This window comes from Danio aesculapii, chromosome 8 (genome assembly GCF_903798145.1).
Source record: "Danio aesculapii chromosome 8, fDanAes4.1, whole genome shotgun sequence".
Lineage (NCBI taxonomy): Eukaryota > Metazoa > Chordata > Actinopteri > Cypriniformes > Danionidae > Danio > Danio aesculapii.
The window spans coordinates 23,232,795-23,253,611 of NC_079442.1; the positions used below are offsets into that span (position 1 = coordinate 23,232,795).

General features: G+C 37.4%; 1 pseudogene; it reads right to left on the minus strand.

The window, feature by feature from the left end:
• Positions 1-2,081: 2,081 nt before the first annotated feature.
• LOC130234046 (cytospin-A-like) overlaps positions 2,082-20,817 on the minus strand; it is a 34,768-nt pseudogene continuing 16,032 nt past the window's right edge.

Here is a 20,817-nt window from a genome sequence, read left to right on the forward strand (position 1 = left end):
CTTTTAAATGAATCATTGTCCCATTTTACATGCAAACCGATAACCTTTCAATAGAAGTAAATCACGTTTATAACTGTGTTAATAAATCTGGTAGTGATGTAATTATCTGTGCATCTACCTTCAAGTAACTCTTTTGTTATGTCAGTTGTCATGTTCAGTAAACCATCAAAAACTAAAGAGCATTTCTGCATGTCAGAAGGGGACTTATGGGTCATATATTATCCTCTTGCGATACAGCGTTTTCACTGTAGCACTTCTGCTGAACAAGAAAGGAACACATTTTTAAAATTCTTTGGGTCAAGAAAGCTGTGTTTGTATTTTCTCCTTCCTTAAAGCCAAACGTTTGCTCTGACTGTGTGCACACCAATTCTGCACATACAACTTGTTCCTGTCACGTATCACACATGTGCACTTTAATAAAACAACAAAAAGTAGGTTAATGTGTTTATATGCTTGACCAAAATCAATGTGAGGGGCAACAAAAATCAAGCTGCTGTGATCTTATAAATTTAGGACCTTATAAATAACAGGAAATGCGTTTACATGACCTTGTTATTTCTCAGTTTATGAAGTCAGGTTAAAGTGATAGTAATTCTGCCATTATTTACTCCTCCTAGACCTGTTCCAAACAGGTTTGTGCTTTAATTTCTGAAAACACAAAATAAGATATTTGAAGAATGTTGCAAATCTGTAACCATTGACATCCATAGTGCACAGCTCCTATGGAAGTCAATGGTTACAGTTTCCAACATTCTTAGGCCTTGTTTACAGTATATGTTATATTTTAAAACGCATACATTTTGTTGCGGTTACGCCTTCTGTCCATACTATCCAGGAGTTGGAGCCCCCAAAGCTGAGCATTTTGAAAACGCTGAAGATGCTGTTTTTGTTTTAAAACGCTGCTGCTCTGTGTTAATGTGGGTGGGGGGAAAACTTGAGACGTCTGAAAACGGAGGCATGGTTGCAGACATTCGTCTCTGATTGGGGCTTTTTCCTCATATTAAAGTAGCTTCCACAAAGTTCAGTCTTGTATCCTTCCTTGTAAGTTCAGATTTCGCAAGTTTGATAAGGAAAACAAACTCCAGAGGACACATTGGGTGAATCTTCAGTGTATTTTATAGCCTCATTTACATCACCCTGGCTATGTTGATTCACTATTTAACAATAAAATGAACACATGAAATAAGGAACTGCCTTTTTATTTTGATATTCACAACTTAACAGACGGCAGAAATGTTGAGGCAACGTGTAGCTACATATTTATATGACTGTCATCTTCACTGTGCATATTTGTAACAAAACAGAGCCTATAACATTACTGCCTCTTTTTATTTTCATTGAAATATACCCTCTCTTTTGCTGAATATCAGTTTTAAGAATCAAAAATGGCCATTATAAAAGTATAATCTTCAATACGTTTATACATTATAGGAAATAAAGGCAAGCAATCTGTCAATTGTGCAGAATCAATGTACGCGGTTACATAAATTAATTATTATCTTATCTTTGCGCTCAGCCAAAACACGTACCTGAGAACAATAGATTTAAAGACCAAAGTCTGGGAATATGTCATTAGATATAGACAACAAGATGAATTAAACATCACGTTTGACAAATATAGTGAGATTAGATCCAGTGGTAAATTCTTGATGAACCGTCCGACGTGCGCTGCTCTTACCTGGGGTTCTGTGCTCAAAGCAACCGCTGACTGCCTGGAGCTCGGACTCGTGCATATGCTGCAGCGCATGCCAGAGTGTGTGTGTGGTCACGTGATGTGCGTTTTCAGCGGTATAGTGTGGACAAAGATCTTTTCTGAAACACTATGAAACACCAGTGTGGACATGGATCGTTTCATTCTAAAACGCCATATTAAAACTAAAACGTATTAGTGTAAACGGGCCTTTATTTAGTATGTTCTTATTCTATATTCTTATATAGTATATTCTTATATATTACAAATATATCTTCTTTTGTTTTCAGCAGAACAAAAAAACTCAAACTAATTTGGGTCAAGACTGAGTAATAAAATATTTTGGTCAAGACTAAGTAAATGATGACAGATTTTTTCCTTTTTGGGTGAACTATCCTTTTAAGAAGGTGCCTGTAAATGTAGTCCATGTGTAACTGTGCTTCACCTGTATGGGTGAGACGGCAGCAGCAGGTGGGGTTTTCATTGGGCTGGGACTCAGAGGTGTCTTGGTAAAGGGGCTGTAGGGGTTGTGTGTTGTGACGGTGACGGCAGCGGCGGCTGCAGCAGCGGCGGCAAACGCAGTAGCGTTAGCTCCAGGACCTGTGGCCACACCAGAATAGAGTAAATCAATTTTAACACAGTAAAGGTTAATGTAGATCACCGTTTGACAATGGTTAGGTACCCTGTGAGGCACTGTCAAAGCTCTTGATGAGAGTTTTAACGGTGGGCGATGGTTCGGAAGATGGGATGGTCGTCGACTCAATCCCATCCCCTGCCGGAGCGCAGCTAGATCCCTCTCCACAGCATTCATGTAGTTATACACACGACCACGCTCTTCGTCTTGCCTTTGACAAAGAACAGTTTTATATTTGTTAAGACAGTTTAATTTCAGTTTAAATAATTACACCATGGCTCAAAAATTTATATTTTTTTCCCCTACAATAATGTAACTGTATACATATTAAAGGAAAAGTAGTGAAATTACCCCAATTTACTCACAATCAAGCCATTCTCAGTGTAAAAGACTTTTTCTTTCAGACAAAAACAGTTGGATATATTTATCTTTACATAGCACATGTGTTTGAGATTATGTTAAGGGCTATATGTTGGAGATGAGAAAACAAAAATACTCTGGTGTGCTGGCCCAATTGATCGAATTGAAGCTCATGATTCATTATATTAAAACAGTTGTTTTGAAAAATTATAATGTTCAAATGTGCCTCAATTTTAAACTTTATAACAGTGACATCTCTTCACTTGAGTCAGCTGAGAGGAGGCAAAAAGTAGCTGCATTTCGATTGGCATTTTGCTGCGTTTTCATCATATACATATATATACATATTTGTGTATATATATTAAATATACATATAAATTAACATATATATATATATATACACACACGTTTGAGTAAAAACAAGTAATTGCACTAAAACTATAGAATCAAGTTGCATGTCACTTTCAAACACCTACTTGCGGTTTTTAACTTCCTCTATTTCTTTGCCCAACTTCTCGTTCTTCTCTTGGGCTTCTTGCAGGCGGCGCCGTAAGTCACCAATCTCCTCTTGAGCCTCTGACTTGATGTCATTAGCAATGACCACAGCAGTTTGCAGATCTGCCTGAAACTGACGCCACTCTGCAGACTCTTCCTGAACACACAAATGAACAACCACAGAGGCCCAAGTTCACTAATTAGAATCTTAAATGTGCATTAAATGGTTAGTTCACCCAAAATGAAATCTTGTTGTTAATTACTCTCTCGTCATTCCAATACGACATTAGATCATGGTGCATATTAACTACACTTATATGTTGACCAAATGCGGGAATGACGACATGTGCTGTAAACCCATGTTCCACATGATTGAATTGTGTTGGTAAAACATAAAGGAATTAAGTTAACCAACTAGTGTTTACAAATTCTAGTGGATTGAACATAAAACAATTAAGTTGTCATCAAAAAACCCTCAAAATATGTCTTGTTTCAGGTCATTTTATATAAGTAGCTTGAACAAATGTTTTTTTGTGTGTGTGTAAAAAGTTGTTTATTGGTGCCAAAAGTGTTCTTGGAGCTTCGTATGATTACAGATGAATCACTGAAGCTCCATGAAATGTGTTTGATTTCTTTTTTTGACTTTGATATGTCTATTGAGGATGAGAGAGCTCTTGGATTTCATCTAAAATATCTTCATTTGTGTTTTTAAAGATGAACAAAAGCCTCAGGTGTTTGGAACAACATGAGGGTGCGCAATTAATAAAGAAAGCATTAAAAATTAATCCACTAATAAAGTGGTATTATCATCTCAACTGAGGATTGGGTAAATATATGTAAATTACAGTGGGCAACTTCCCATTCTTCGTACTGGACAGAATTTTGCTGGAGAAATATTATTATTTTTTCCTTACTCTAAAATAGAAATTTCCCATTTCATGGGAACTCAAATTGTTGGAGACATTGCGGATCACAGGATGCTAACCATTGTCACATATTAGAATAGTATTATATTAGAATATTATATTAGAATACTACATTAGAATAATATTAGATGATTTTAGAAAAGATATACAAAGCATTTTAGAAAATATCTTAAATATTTCAGTTGATTTCAGTTTGAGGTAATTTATTTGGGTGTGCTGTCAATAGATTTATTGGAAAGAAAAACTAATATACGTATAGAATCATCCGCGCTTCAAATAAAAAAGCCATTACTAGATGCTGGTATAAATCTAATCCACCACAAATGCAAGATTTGATTGATGTTTTGAAAAATATATTAATTATGGAGAAAATTACATACTGTGTGCATAACCAAAAGGATACATTTGTTGACTTTTGGGTCAAATGGATTGACATCATCGCTTCCATTCAACCTAATTTGTTTTTGTCATAGAAGTTTAAGATTTGTTTTTACTGTAAATATTGCTTCCACTCCCTCCTTTCCTTTGTATATAGTTTTGGTATAAATTATGTAAGATAATGCAAAGGGCTATGCTGTACTGTTACTGTGTTTCCTCTGTGATCCCTGATTAGGGAATTTAAAGTCCCCAAGAAATCAAAACTAAACAAATGATTTTGTTAGCTCACATTGCCAGTTTTGAGGTGAACAATTCATCTGTGCATGTCATTAAGAAAAATAATTGTTTGCTCTTCTAATCTTTAATTAAAATCTGTAAATACACTTCCTGTTTGTTTCAGTTAAATTGTCAGATTACGTGATTTTGAGGTAATGGGCATGGCTAACATACTTAACCACGCTGCTCTAATTCTCAGTTTTGACAACAAACAGAAATGGTGAGCAGGAGTGGTCTGTTAGATTGTAATAACTTTTCTAAAACCCCTTTCCCGATCTTTCTGAATAAAACGCCTACTTTACTACATCCATTCAGCCCAAGCGTTGATTTAAACACAAGCTATGCCCACTGTTGTGTCATTTAATATTCCATTTCTCTAGGAACTGAGTCACTATTTGGAAAAAAAAAGATGACCACAGCTTCCGTTTTCATTAGACCTTTAAAGAGCACCTACTATGAAAATCAACTATTGTAAGCTGTTTGGACAGAACTGGTGTATGTATAGTGTGTTCACTTTCATGTTGCATTTATATAAACCCAACAATTCTCTTTTTTTAAGTTTCCTGACATTAAAACAGGACCCAAATTCACATGTCCAAGAACTTTTTTGTGCAAGAAAAATTGCATAAAACATCTGTTCCAACTCTCTGTGATTTTTATAAGTTTAAAACGTTGTTTAAAACAGAGCATGTTTGTATTCCTATTCTAATTAACTGCAATAATCACCACGGCTGCATGATGTCAGTAAACCGCTAATAATTCTGTGTGTACTGCAAACAGCATTGTGTGAGACTCATCGTTTCAGAAAGGCTTGAATAAACTCCACCACAAATACATGAAATAAACTTACTTGGTATTAATGACTAATGAGCTGTATTTCAGCTTCGTCCAAGTCGGTTTTTATCACTGTGCTGTTAATCTGACGCAACGCATGATGAGAAGCAGATGTGGGAATGGTGGGGGGAAGAAGCAGCTCATTTGCATTTAAAGCCACAGGCTACAGAAACAGCTACAATGTAATCAGACACCAAATGTGTAGATTCTGGAGGCTATAAAATTATCTGATGGGTTTTTTGACCTGAAACATCACAGACACTTTCTGGAGACACCAAAGACTTATCTTATATCTTATAAACGGGGTAAAATAGGTGCCCTTTAAATTGGAAAAGCTGTAAAGTGACACATGTCTACTGATGCTGTGAATTGTATCTCTTTGCAATAAAAACTTAAAGAAAAAAAAGCAATAATAATCCTTTATCCCTGCTATGGCCTATTCTACTGCATAATTATTTTGGAGAGAAATGCTGAAAATGAATGGGTTAAGTTAAACACAATTAATTAAAAACCCCAATAAATGCTTGTGAATGTTCACTAACAAAGTATGTTATGTAAGCAGATAGAAAATAAAATGCTGTTTGCTTGTTTATTCCTGACATCACACTGAGAGGTTGAGGACAGCCTTGAAAAAGATGACCATTTGTGAACGCCAGGTCCTCGGATGACCGCATGAACTGCTGCCCCTGCCCTCACTCACCGGAGTCTGCGGTGCAGGATCTTTATCTCTCTCTCCATGTCATGCTTCTGATCCTGAAGCTTTTTCATCGAATCTGCCAGGAAACCGGAAAGAGAGTGAGTGATTAAGCATGTGAACTGAGGCAAACAGGGTTCATGTGGAAAAACAGAAGAAAAAACTTCACTGTTTATATAATAAACGCATTTTGCATGATAAATCTCACTGTAAATGTCAAAGCATAAAGCTAACTACTGAGTAATAAAATAATTATCTAGCCACTAATGTTTGTGATCTGCAGTAACCGAAAGATGAATCTTATTATGTACTTAAATGACTGGCACCACCGTGTGGTAATGTGAGGCAGGTACACCAATCAAAACCTCTTCTAGTGTTTAATAAAACAATCATGTTCTCAAGTCTTGCACATATTCAGAGTCATTTTATCTAATGCAAACAAATGCTGATGACAGTGCCTCTACATCTCTAAACTTATTTTGTTTTCTATAAACTTTCTATATAAAAACTAAACTTATATATTTATTTAATACGTATACTTTTTTACACTCGTCTTGTCTCATCACTTTAGATTGATCTGCCCCTGGATAGACTTTAAAATCAAAAGTTTAGCTGCTTAACGCGATTTAAGAATACGGTTGTCACCTTACTCTACACATTTTTAAACTCTTTTTAACCAAATACACATAAATCAACTCAATTACTTATTAGAATAGACTCCAGTCAAGTGTTCAAGTCCTCCTTGGAAGCTGTATTTATGAGTCTGCAAGTTGAAATGATATGTTGTCACTTGTTTACCACTCATAATTACTACTCTGTGGTGGCGTTCGTGTGCTTTCAACACATGAATACTATCTGTTTGACATGACTTGAACACACCATTCATCTTCAGAAACACTTGTCATTTCAAACAGGTGTGATGGTGCAGAGTTTAAACTGAACTTTGCACCAAACTAAAACTCTCAGAACAGGATTGGACATACCTAACCCAAGTATAAATTACACAGTGTCATAACTAGACATGACATGATGCTGTGTTGTGATAAAATAGCATTTTTCCTATGTTGAAAGTAATTTTTGTCCAAACCATCCACTGCAGCGACACACACAGTTTCTATTTTCTATTTCTACAACCTCACATCTGGAACAGCATAAACTACTATGATAATGATCACGTCGGGTGATGCTTATGTGCTTAAGTGTTACCAGTGTGAATTTGAACACCATTTTAGGTGACGTTTATAGCCATCCTGAAAGTGGCAGTAGATAGTTTATAATTAAAAGATGAACATTAAAACTGTGACAAACCAACAACAGTCATCACCAAGTTTGCACTTTAAATAATTTTAATATTCATTGATAAGATTATAAACCTGTCCATGTTGTTGGGAGTACAAACCACTATTCTGCACTTTAGAATGGCTGAAGTATTTAAATGTTTTGCCGTGTCGCGTCTAGGGTAGATAAGCCGAATTGCTGGTTGCTGGAATCTCGTTGCATCATGTTTGGTTCATGCCAAACTCTAAGTTTTTCCGTTCACGCAAATTTTCTGCTCAACTTTTTTTAACTGTTGATTTGACGTGAATTCTGTGTGTTCACCACGAACAAATCATGCATTCCACAATAATTTGCGAGTTTTTATGTGAATTTTGTGTCATACTTAAATTTACATTTGGTGTGAACCTAGTATTAGGACACAGTGTCATACATTTGTGCAAGATACTGAACATGGGTGGCTTCGAAATTTAGCTCCTTTACCCAAATAATAATAAAGGGCTTCAGGAAAACAATAAGTAAATAAAAATCCCAGGCAGGTGTGTTTGATAAAGAATGAAGGTCAAGAATGAAGACCAGTGGCCCTGCAAGTCTAAAGTTTTCCATGCCTGTTGTAGAATATCTACAATCTGAATGTGCAAATCAAAATCTCTCAAACCCACTCTCCAGGTCGCTGATGATGAGGTTGTCATGAAGTTTGACGGCTCGGTGCTGCTCTACTTCATCCTCCAACTCAAAGATGGTCTCTTTCATATCTCCGATCTCGTCTCTTTCTCCTGCAGGTCATCCCGTTGCTTCTCTATAGCCCTCTTTTGCTCGGCCAGCTCTTTTTGCACTACGCTCTGGAAGTCCCTGTACTCGGCATCCAGCTAGACCAACACAAAAGTACAGAACGACTAATTATTACATCAAGCTCTTAATGCATCTCGAACCAAATGAACCAGTGCTTGTGCTCACCTTGTTGAGAGTGTCCTGCAGACATGCCACCTCAGAGCGAGCATGGCCCAAATCATCCTGTAGTTTGGCTGCTTTGGCTTCAGCTTCCTCTTTGTCCAGCCTTACCCCCTCCAGGAGCTGGTGGATGTCGCTCTATCTCCAGCATTGTGGATGGAATAGAGTTCTGCTACCTTTTGTCTCTCCTGCTCGAGTAAGACCCGACAGCGACTCAGGTCAGCCTGGTCGTTGTTGACCGCAGCTTTACACTCCTCCAGCACTGCCGTCATGCTGGCTCGCTCCTGCCTTTCAACGTCCAGAAGTCGCTCCATGTGATGGTTACGCTCCTTCAGTGCTGCGATCACATTTTGAGCCTCAGCATTGTCCTGCTCTGCCATCTTTAGAGTATTACTCAGATGCTGTTGCACGCCTAGAAGCTGCTCGCGCTCAAAGCGGGCATTTTCCGCAAGCTCCACATAGCGTTGCTCCAGCTCCATGTAGCGGCCACTCTTGATGTCTTCATCTACTGAGTAGGCAACACCATGCTCATCCAGGAGCGAGCGGAAGTACTCTATTTGACGACCACAGTGCTCTAGTTTGTCACTCTGTTGACACAGCGAGTCCATAAGCAGGACCTTTTCTTCTCCCAGGCGTTCGTTTTCGCCGTTTAGCTCCTGCGTGATCTGTTGCAGGTCGGCCAGTTCCTGTAGAGTGGCTTGGAGCTCCTCTGATGTGCTGTGTTGGTTCTCCTCCATCTGATGAATGCGCTCCGTCAGGCACGCCACGGACACCTCACTGGTGTTGCCACTGCTTCCTTTACGAGAGGAACTGAGGCAGGCCGGAGGTCCACCTTCAGACTCAGAGGAGGATGAGGAACCGCAGCCTGAAGGAGCGTCCAAGGCATCATCACTGGAGGTCACTGCTTGGTAGACCTCACTGGACTCGCTGTCCAAGTTGTCCGTTGAGCCACTTCGCTGGCCTCCTGTCAGGAGGTCCTCCATAGAGCCTGGTGCCGATCCCTCAACAGAGGAGGCCATAGTAGCACAGTCTCCATGAGCTCCACCACCTCCGGAGGAGAGTTCAGGACTGATGGAGGGAAAGCCGAAGGTCTTATCAGCCCCGTCCAGTCTCTGCTCTAGAGAAAAGCCCAGAGCATTGAGGCGGTCCTTTAGCATGCGGTTTTCATTCTTGAGCAGGTTGAGCTCTCCCACGGATGGCCTGGTTCTGCTCCTGCAAGAGCAGTAATGTGGACTCCACATCCGCAGCTGTGATCACTGCAGCCGCCTCTCTCTCGGGTGGCCTTTCTTCCTCCTCATCTTCCTACAAACATCATAAAATTTTAGGGAGTCAAAAGTCTTCACAATAAGTTCTTTCACAATACAGATGCAACAACACTACACACAGTAAATTTCAGCATCTAACTATTTACATCAGAGATGCCCAATCCTGCTCCTGGAGATCTACCTTCCTACTGAATTCAGCTGCAACAATGATCAAACTCACCTGTCTTTAATTGCCATCATCAGATCCTACTTAGTTGGATTAGTTGTGTTTGATCGGGGTTGGAGCTGAACTCTGCAGGAAGGTAGATCTCCAGGAACAGGACTGGCACCTCTATCTACATCCTAATTTACCCAAACATGATTATACATGGTATATTTGGTAAAACCATAAAGATATGTGTTATACAGGTCACTATGGAAGCCTATTTCCACCTCAGAGTAACTAAAAGGTATGACGTTTAATAAAGGCTGGGCGATTCATTGAAAAGATATCTAATTCGATATTCAGAACCTATAATCGGTCCAATTTTTACTTTCCCTACGTGTCACGTGACCCCACTGTTAAAAGCTGTGGCTGATTTATACTTCTGCGGCCACATTGCAGCCACATCTGATCTCTGGTCAAGTAGGACGATGGACTCATTCTTGAGTCTTACTTTGCACTACATTAACAATGATTGGAAGCTGCGCCAGAGATGCCTTTAGACAGCATTTAAAACTTGTCAGTGAAATAAACGGACAAAAAAAATCTTTCATTAATTGTAATCGAGTTAAATTGTTCAATTAATCAAGATTTTGATTTTAGGCCAAATCACCCAGCCCTACTTTTAATCTCAAATTGTGACTATATCTCATGACTTTATATGTATATATTACAATGTGATTTGATACTCATCTCATAAATAACAGTATAACTATACATCTAATAACTGTAACTTTATATCTCATTATTGCGAAATATAGTTCTCACAATTGCCTATTATTTTTAATCTGAGGCAGAAACAGGTGGAGAATGGAACAAAAATTAATAGGATTCCTTAATTTATTTTTTCTGTGTGACTTGTCATTTGTTTTGGTAGTTTTTTTTTATATTTTAGTATCTTTATTTTGTAGAATCACACAAAGGGAGAAATAATTTTTCCTATAATGCTACTTCATTAAATAGTCTACAGTGCCACGGGACATTATAAAAAAAACATTTTACCTTGGTTGTGAGACTGCAGTCTGAATTTAATGTAATAAGATGACAAGATTGGGTACCAAAAAAAGTCCATAGACAATACATTGACTAGTCTACAGTGTTTTCTTTGTTGCTACATGTCTGTAACTGTAGAATTATCTGCATTTATACATCACTTATATTGCAACTAAATTGTATTTTATATTTCTTGTTTTGTTCATTATGATATTACATAAGACTTCTGAAAATAATCATGCATTAATATGGTAGTTAATCTAACCTCAGGCAGTCCCAGCTGAACCCTCATGTCCCTCAGCTCACCCCTGAGCTGCAAGATTTCCACGTCTTTGCTCTTGGCCAGACCTAACAGATTTTTCACTTTGGCCTCCAGGGCCACTTTATCACTTAACTGTCCGTCAGACTTTGATTTGCTCATGCGGCTCTCAGAGTCGGAGGTCTGGGCCAGAGCACGGGAATGCCTGGGCTGAGCTCGATCCGAAGCACCAGTGGATGACTGCTTTTTACTGCTGGAGTTTCTGGAGTTTCGTAAACGCTCTCGTGAGGAATTCGACTCCTTGGAGGTCATGGATGATGTCCGTTTGCCAGAAGGGCCTTGGGAGCACATAATGACAAATATGAGAGCACAACTGTCAAATTACACCTGTAGTGAGTACATTTTGCCATTAAGGGTCACAGAATACTTGCCCAGAATATTTTCTGCATGCAAATGAGCTTGCTATATAATCAGCAAATGTCTAAAAGACACCTCATTGCTTTTACAGAAAAATAATGGCAAGCAAATAAAATTGATAACAGCTTTTTATATCATTGTTTTTTCACTGTGATACATGTTGTTGCTTTCTATCACAATTGAATATTACCCTATCATGTAATACTTTACTTGGAGGGGGTGTTCATGAAACCTTCATAATGACATTATCAAGATAACCTACCTTGTTATAAATCTGTCATAAACATTATTGTCATGAGGCCATTACAAATGTGTCATTAATTTTATTACAGCATCATTAATATTTTCCTTGACCTAAACTACAGTGTTACAAACCAATGGGTCATTATTATTACATTAAATATCCTTTAACATTAATGATGCTGTATAAAATTATTTAACAGAGTAATGACAGTTTTACTGAGACATTTTAAGGAAACAATTGATTAAAATAATATTTATAACCATTATAACAGCTTCATGACAAACATGTTAATGACAAGCTATGATGTCTTGGTAATGTCCAATTGTCATGTCAGGAAAGACAGGTTATGATGTTTATATCAGGTTCGCAAAAGGACATCTCACACAATGTCAAATTTGCAGTTAAAAATGAAAAAAATGACACTTAATGACATAAGCATGCATAAAAGCGCCATTGTATTAATGGCATGTCATGTGTCCAGTCATGATTATAAAGGTGTCGTGATAGTTTTATGAACACCTCTTTACTTCTCTGTTACAGTACCTCTGTACCCAGTACCCTCTGTTACTTGTAATCAAACAAAACACAGAAGAAGAATATTATGACAATCATATTAAATGCAAATAAATGTAGCTTAAAATGTGTGATTACTGTAGTATTTGGATATTAATTGTTTCTTGAAAGTTTAAATACCTGAGGTGGTCTTGGTCTTGGTGTCAGGGTTATTAGTGTTGTTCCACAGGATGTTGAGTGAGTAGAAGTTGACTTCTTGCCCTTGGCAACACTGCTGTTTGTGCCTGCACTGCTGCCAGCCATAGCAGCTAGAAGATCATCATTGCTTTTCACCTGTAGATCGAAGACGAACCATTCACCAAAAAACTATCAATAACAGAGTGACTCAGATGCTAGTTTAAGTGAGTGAGAGAGTGATGTTACCTTGGAGAGAGGAGCTGAGGTAGGGCTCTTAACAGTGTTTTTGCCAGCACAGTTTCCGGCCATCACTGAGTCGCCTTTACCTCCTCCATTTGCTGCCTTATTCCCCACTGGCCTGCCTGCTTTCTTCATACTGTGCTCGCTCCTGATGATACATCTACCCCTCAGTCTGAGCAGAGACACAGAGAACACAGGTTACAGTTTTGTTAAAAATATATATATTTTAAAATGATTGAATAAGTAACCATCCTAAAAATCTGAACAAAAAAGGACTAGAAATAAGACTAAAATGACCATTGACCATTTGACAAGTAGCAGAGTAGTTTAGTTTTAAAACAGTTTAGGGCAACATTTTAATTTTAAAATCAGTTTAGCCAAAAAAACAACATAATTAAAGCTAATAACTGTGTTATAATGGGTCAAGATGACTCAAAAAAATAAATAAGAGCATTCACATCTAAAATTATATTACAACAGGGAAATGTTTTACACATTTAAGTCATGTTGAAAAATGTGTAAATATTTAAAAGATCAAAATAACCTCCACGAAAAAGTAACGATTTGTTGAAAATGTATAAATGCTTATAAATATGTTAATAATGTTTAATAAACATTTTCTATAAAAGTCAATATATACCTAACAATCAATAATACACTTTGTTATATGTATATATTTATTTGATAGTATCCTGCAACAATTTGGGAATTTTCAAACCGTATACTGTTTGCGTTACATTTCAAAACTTTTACTGAATGTGTAAATGTGAACATACATAAACACATTATTGTGTTTATTGTGAAACATTGCATAAAATATCAATGAGCAAGTATTAAACATGAATAAAGAAAACAATGTTGTGTTATGCCGATATTGTGATCTAATGTTTTCAAACATATTTATGATATTGATATGTATATGTATAGTGCAAACTGAATACAACATTCAGCAAGGATTGAGAAAACAATTCTTGTTAACATTGTATAAAAATTCTGTTTTGGAAAACAATTATGTGAACGGTTTGGCTGAATATTATACTGACTTCACCATATAGTACATTGTACAAATCAATTAAGTTGACTGTACTTTTTAAAAAAGTGATAAACCGGTTGCGGTTAAAGGGATTAGCTGACTTTGAGAATTGAGTAACCCTGTTGCCTTAAAATGATTAAGAAAAGGAACTATTTGCATAATTATAAAAACTTAGTCAACTTAACAGTTTCAAGTTATGATGTTCACTCACTTAACTAGTCACTTTTTGCAGTGTATATATATATATATTTATAAAACATATAAATAAGTATATATAAATGAAAAAATATTGATTTCTTATTATATTTTAACACATTTTTATTATAGAAATAAAAACACTTGATATATAACATGAAATTACACTTTTTTTGCATTTTGACTCTCCCACTTCCTCCCCCAAAGCAACTAAATTCAGTTGAACAGGTAAATTTATTGTTATACATGGGCAAAGACAAATAAAAGCATATACTGTATTCCACATAATACAAAAAAACACATGTACACATATCAATCAATTAATCAGTGGCGTAAGAGGTATTTGCTACCAAACGCCCCAAGACACAATAAGACACGTCAATTATTTTAGTTTGATGACCTAGTAATAACAAACTTACAGGAAATCACATATTTCAGGTGTAACTGGAATTGGTATTGAAATAATTGAGGAGATTAATGGTAATACGATTTGCCAGAAAATCCTTACAAGAACCTTACATTCCCAAATACAGTGAAAGAATGTTCCTTTATGTTTTTTGGCATTTGAAACAAATATCTGGGATGTTTGGGTTAAACTTGTTTAGTTTTTCAGGTGTGATATAAGTACGCATTGCCCAGTTATATTTTATCATTTTAAATCTAATTATTGACAATATATTAATTGACAAATTCTGGGCTTTAGCAAATATTTGGCTCCATTCAAAATCTGTCAGGTCATATCGCATATCTGTACACCAAGAACCTTTCTTGGATTCTGATGTTTCCTTGGGGCCCTTGACCAATTTGCTATAAAAAAATGAAATATAATTTGTCATATAGGATTCTCAAAAAAAACACATTTTTTTCTAATTCAGTTTGTAGAGGTCTAGCTAGTAAGGTCTTTTGCTTGACATTAATATAGCTGTGAATTTGTAAGTATTTCAAAAATGCGTCATAGGGGTTCCAAATTTTCATTAAGGTCTTTAAAGGACATCAGTGTGTCTCCTTCAAATAAGTCTTCAATCTTTCTGGTACCTTTTAATGCCCACTGTTTAAAGCCAAAATAATTTTTTCGCTGATTTAAAATCTTCGTCTCGCCAAAAATAAGAAAGATTTGGGACCTTTCCTAGTGAAAACTGAGCATCATTCAATACCGTTAAGGTGTTTTTAAAGAGCCCATATTATGGGTTTTTGAAAATGCCCTTCCATGTAGTGTGTAACACAGCTCTAAGTGAAGTGAAATATCCAGCTAATGCTTAAATCTGTAAGTGTACAGTGTTTAAAACTATTGATTCATCTATAAAAGAGTCGACTCATAGTGCTTCAAACGAGTCGTCTTGATAACGAGTCATTAGGTGTTTCGCGATGACGCAGCCACGAAACACAAGCCTCGCCAGTAGTTACGCGCGCAAACCAGGGAGATTTGAAACCTGCGGCCCCGCCCACTAACACAGAAAAAACACAAGACACACACACACAGACGCCGCCGGTCGAATGAAGTCACGCTGTGCTCAGATGGATAATATTGACAGTCTCTACCCAAAGATGAAACTGTGAAGAGTCAGTGGTTGAGGTTTATTCACTAGTGTAAGTAAGTGCGATTAAAATTGTTGCCTCGTTTAACTTGCAAATTATGTATTTATTGTGTTTTGTTACTTGTTAACCTGGTACAGTACACGCGGTTACTCTTTATATTCTCTTATCGCATGTAAGCCACGTTAAAAACGCGACGCGTGCTGCTTTGTTTACGGATTTAACGTTAAAGGCTTTTTTGAGCTCGCGTTCCACTTCCGTTTGTCGTTGCTATGGCGATCGAAAGCTAGGAGACAGAAGACTCGTGTCGATCTCCTTAGTTCTGAGGAGGAACGTGATGTGTTTATGTGTGTGTGTGTGAGAGAGAGAGAGAAAAAGAACAGGTCGAGTTTGTGACGCCTAGGGGCTAGGAGACAGGAGACTCGCGTCGCTTTCCCTAGTTCTTCTGAGGAGCGTTGTGTGTGTGTGTGTGTGTGTGTGTGTGTGAGAGAGAGAGAGAGAGAGACTCGTGTCGCTTTCCCTAGTTCTTCTGAGGAGCGTTGTGTGTGTGTGAGAGAGAGGGAGAGGGAGAGGCTAGGAGACTCGCGTCGATCTCCCCAGTTCTTCTGAGGAGGGTTGTGTGTGTGTGTGAAAACAGCCTTACACTATGAAGCGCGTGTGCACTGTGACTACTTTTATATAGTTGATTACCAGCTGGGCATTTCACTCTGTCTCGTGCTGAAGCCTGTCACTGTCGACCAATCGCAGCAGGCTGTCATCGGTCCAATCAGCGCAGATTAGCTTCGCGCTGAGGAGGGGTTTGGGAACAAATGAATCGCTGAACGATTCATATGGGAGTCGCTGGGATAATTAGGTAAAAATAAATGTAGATTATAAGACCATAAAAGTGTTTTTTGACCTTGCATGCATATTAGACTGTTGTTGGAGACCCTTACAACCTAAATATGACCCTATTTCATGTATAATATGGGCTCTTTAACAAATGGATTTTTAGTGGTCTTTTTTTACATTTTTATATAAATCACACATATACATTTATACATGTATATACACATACATATACACACACATTTTTATATAAATCAAAGAGTACAAATACAACTTCATATCCATCCCTTTTGCTATTGTTGATTCTATTTGTACCCAGGATGGTTGCTGAGGTGAAAACCAATAGGTGGCATTAGCTAGTTGGGCAGACCAATAGAACCACTGCAAGTTGGGTAATATATATATATATATATATATATATATATATATATATATATATATATATATATATATATATATATATATATATATATTTATTTTTTTTTTTTATAGAACAAATAAGCAAATATGTACAGACAAATACGCCTAAACATGGCATGTACATACATATATACACCCATACGAACACACATATATACATTTGCACATACATATACATAGATATACATCCACACATAAGAATGCATATACAAAGACATGCAGATTGAACAACTTATAATGAAAGTCTGTAAACATCTACAGAAAAGCGGTTTTACAAAAAAGAAAAATCTAACTCGCCATTTAAACCTGGAAATCTAGTTGCTTTAAATGTATAGATCCAAAAAGTCTCTCTCCGTGTTAATCTTTTTATCCTCTCTCCTCCTCTTGTAGAATTATAAATATGTTCAATACCAACTATTTTTAATGAACTGGGAATCCCAATGCTGAATTCATGATGATAGTTGTTTTTGTTGATATTAAAATTTACTCGTTTTCAGATGTTCAAAAGAACACAATGTCAATGTCCTTTCACTTCCACCAGGTGGCAGAAGGCACTAAACTAACAGCTAAAGAGCACTTGTACTGCTAGGTTAAAGGCTGAAAGCACAGATCACATCTTTCCCAAGGCTAGTTGATCGGAAACAGCCTTTTGGCAGAATTAGCCAGACGCTGACTGTCACTGACATTCAAACTATCTCTAATGACAAGGATGGGCTTCACATGTGTCGCTGATGCAGTAAAGTGCTGAAGAGCAGGCGTATCAGCAGAGCTTGTCATCAGCCGTGCGTGAGACTTCAAGAGCTCACAGTCTGCAGTTTTCTACTGTATATACTGCTAAAAAACAGAGCCTTAAAAGGCAGCAAAGTCCTGGATGAGTTCGAGACATGGATCAACATAACAATACCAGACTGCCCATCTGCACAGCAGGAAAACCTTCAACTTGCTTTATCACTTCAATTTTATAGACGAATTCCAACTGAAGGGTGAAAGCATGATCTCAGACTCTTGCGGTTCAAAGAAACAGATTGCAAATAATGAGAGGGCAACAAGCTAGGCTAATTATTCTGGGCATTATACGCTAATAGTGGCTGGAGATCAGAGCTATTTGATACTATCGTGGAAAAAAAAAAGCATCTGAAGAGCATTAATGGAGCCTCGTTATATGACTATTTGGCTTCAAAGCAAAACCACACCACAAACAAACCGCTCGCATAGGTCACAGCGCAACGCTAATAAAAATTAAAGGAAAACTTCAACTAAAATGATGTTTACCCTCATGTTGATTCGAAATTGAATGATTGCAGAATGCCCATTTTCAGGTGACTTATCACTTTAATGCAATCATGTCTAAATTAGCCAATGTCTTTCTCATTATGAGAGACCACAGGGTACAAAAGTGAAAAACTGCTTTTGAGTTCTGCACTTCAGCCAGCAGTTTCCGAGATATTTTGGAAAGATAGCATGAAATTTCTAACCCAGAGCTCTGCACTTGTTTTTGCACGGTGCAGATCTTTCCAGATCGTTCATTTAATGGATCCCCATTGTCCTCTTGAGTCTGATCACAGCGAGGCAAAGGGCCCGTTCCTCCTGTCTCTCAATGGAAGAGAAAATAAGGCCTAATATCTTACAGCTGTTGCAAGGCAGGGGGTGGGGGTCTGTGGGAGAACGTTTGCTCATTTCCAATTTACAGACCCCCCAATGGAAAAAGGCTTCAGCGCACATTCCCTTAAAGGGAGAGGTTTGAAGTGCAACTCCCTGATGGATTTTTTTTTCTCAGAACCATCCTGAAAGAAATGCTGCGTCAGTCTTCCAGAAATCAAAATGAAGTCTTTAAAGTAAAATGCTTGTATGTATAAAAACCCTACTGTTAAAATGAAGCTGTTAAACAAATGCCAAATATGTGCAAAAAGTAGATTTCAACAGGTCAAACTAAATATAAGTTAACATACTGGTGTGTGTGTGTGTGTGTGTGTGTGTGTGTGTGTGTCATATTTATCATCTTTAAATATTGTAATTGTTGTTGTAACATTGTGCAAGCAGCTAACATTGGCTGTTTCTCAATATGCGTTCTACACCGTTCCTGTGTCCTCGTGTAACATCACCATCAACCGCCAAAGTTCAGTTCCAAAACTCAAGACCGCAATAACGGAGTACGCGTGAAAGTTCCCGGATGTGTTCTTGATATCGAGGGTGCATGGATGCAGACTTAAGCACCGAACTCGCTCTAGAAGTCCCAGAAGACATTGCAGGCTGATTCTGAATACAGGAGGTGGGAAGTGCAGTGTTTTATACCTGTTTATTATTCAAGTTGAGAGAAATAACTTATTAATTTCAGGAGTTTCCCTAAACGAGACAGTGAAAGTAAAGATTAACATGACAACCTAAGGCATAAACACATTAAGGTTGTTTATTTGCAGAAATTCCTATTAAAATCTGTTTTATTTGTATTGTGCAAAGTATATTTGTAAGGTTTTTGTGCAAGTTATATATATTGAAAAAGGGAAAAACAATAAATCGTTGTATGAATGCTGTAATGTTTAAATAATTTTCTGTTAAAAACACACGAAGGTCATGTGACCATCAGGAAGAATGCAGCATCTTATTTCTCACAAAACGCGTTCGGTGTTTTCGCAGTCTCTCGAGTTCATTCTTCCAAGGTAACCTGTCAAGAACGGTCTCCACAAGAACGCGAAACAGCCATTATCTATTATGTCAAACATTTTGTGAAAAAAAAAAAAGTTGCGTCTAAGTGTTCCCTTCATGATGAAGCCAATTAAAATAGTTGAGGTAGAATTATTAAAGCAAAAATAAATATAAATAATTAAATAATATCGCACAAGTGTGCAGTTTTTCCAAATTTCAGTGTTAGGTCCAATCCCAATTCTACCCCTTAGCCCTTCCCCTTACCTCTACCCCTCGTTTTGCGCATTCACATGAAGGGGTGGTGGTGTCCCAATTCTCTTTAGCTTGAAGGCGTAGGGCTAAGGGCAAGGGGTATACACCCCTTCAAACAAAGATTTTTCAGGACCACACTCGAAACCAAGGGGTAAGAAAATTTCCTAGAATACACCAGCCTCAGTTGCACCCGCAAGTAAGGAGATCCACAAATTATTATTTTTTTGTCATTATTATGACCGCATTCGTGTTTTACCATCATGCTTTTAAAAAAAAAAAGATAAAATAAAAATACAAATCATCTCCAACATTTAAGTGTAGAATTATGATACTGACCAGCCATGACACATGACCCGTTACACCCTCAACATGCCAACAAGACTAAGCACTTTGCTGTTCTCACACCCGATTTACACTTCAGAACTGCAGAATCCCACCCAATCTTCAGGCACAGACTTGGAACTCACTCCTTTTAACAATACCGGACACATTTGTGACTAAGGAAAAGACTGTATTGGCTTGCTTAATTGCATTTCTTTTCCCAGCACATATAATGAAACTAATGCACTTTTTACAGGCTACACTGGCTAAAATGTGATGTGGTGCTTTAAAGGCTAATATTTACTTTTAAGATATGGATTTAAAGTTATATCAGAATATTTGTTGGTTTTATTGCAAAATTAATATTAAATATTAAATAATTAACATAAGTCCTGTATCTTCAAAGAAAAAATATATCTTTGAATTGATTTTTAGAAATAAATTCATTTGTTTTATTGCTAGAGGATGCCAATGTAAATAAACTCCACATAAAAACATGTGTTTAAACAGCACGAGAACAGGAGGCTGAATAGCCTGTGTACAGGGATGATGAATTCAGCACAGGCGGACATTATGCCAAGAAAGTCAACATCTGTGGTATGGGATTAAGTTTCTACTAACTGGTACAGTACGGGTCACCTTTATCAAGCTTGCGTTTCCACTGCCTAAAGGGTACCAAGGGTGGCGTGGTGTACGACAGAAAGTTTCAGTCAACGTCATTCTCACTCGAGTAAATCTCGTTCAAAGCTGTACAGGTCGTTTTCATGAA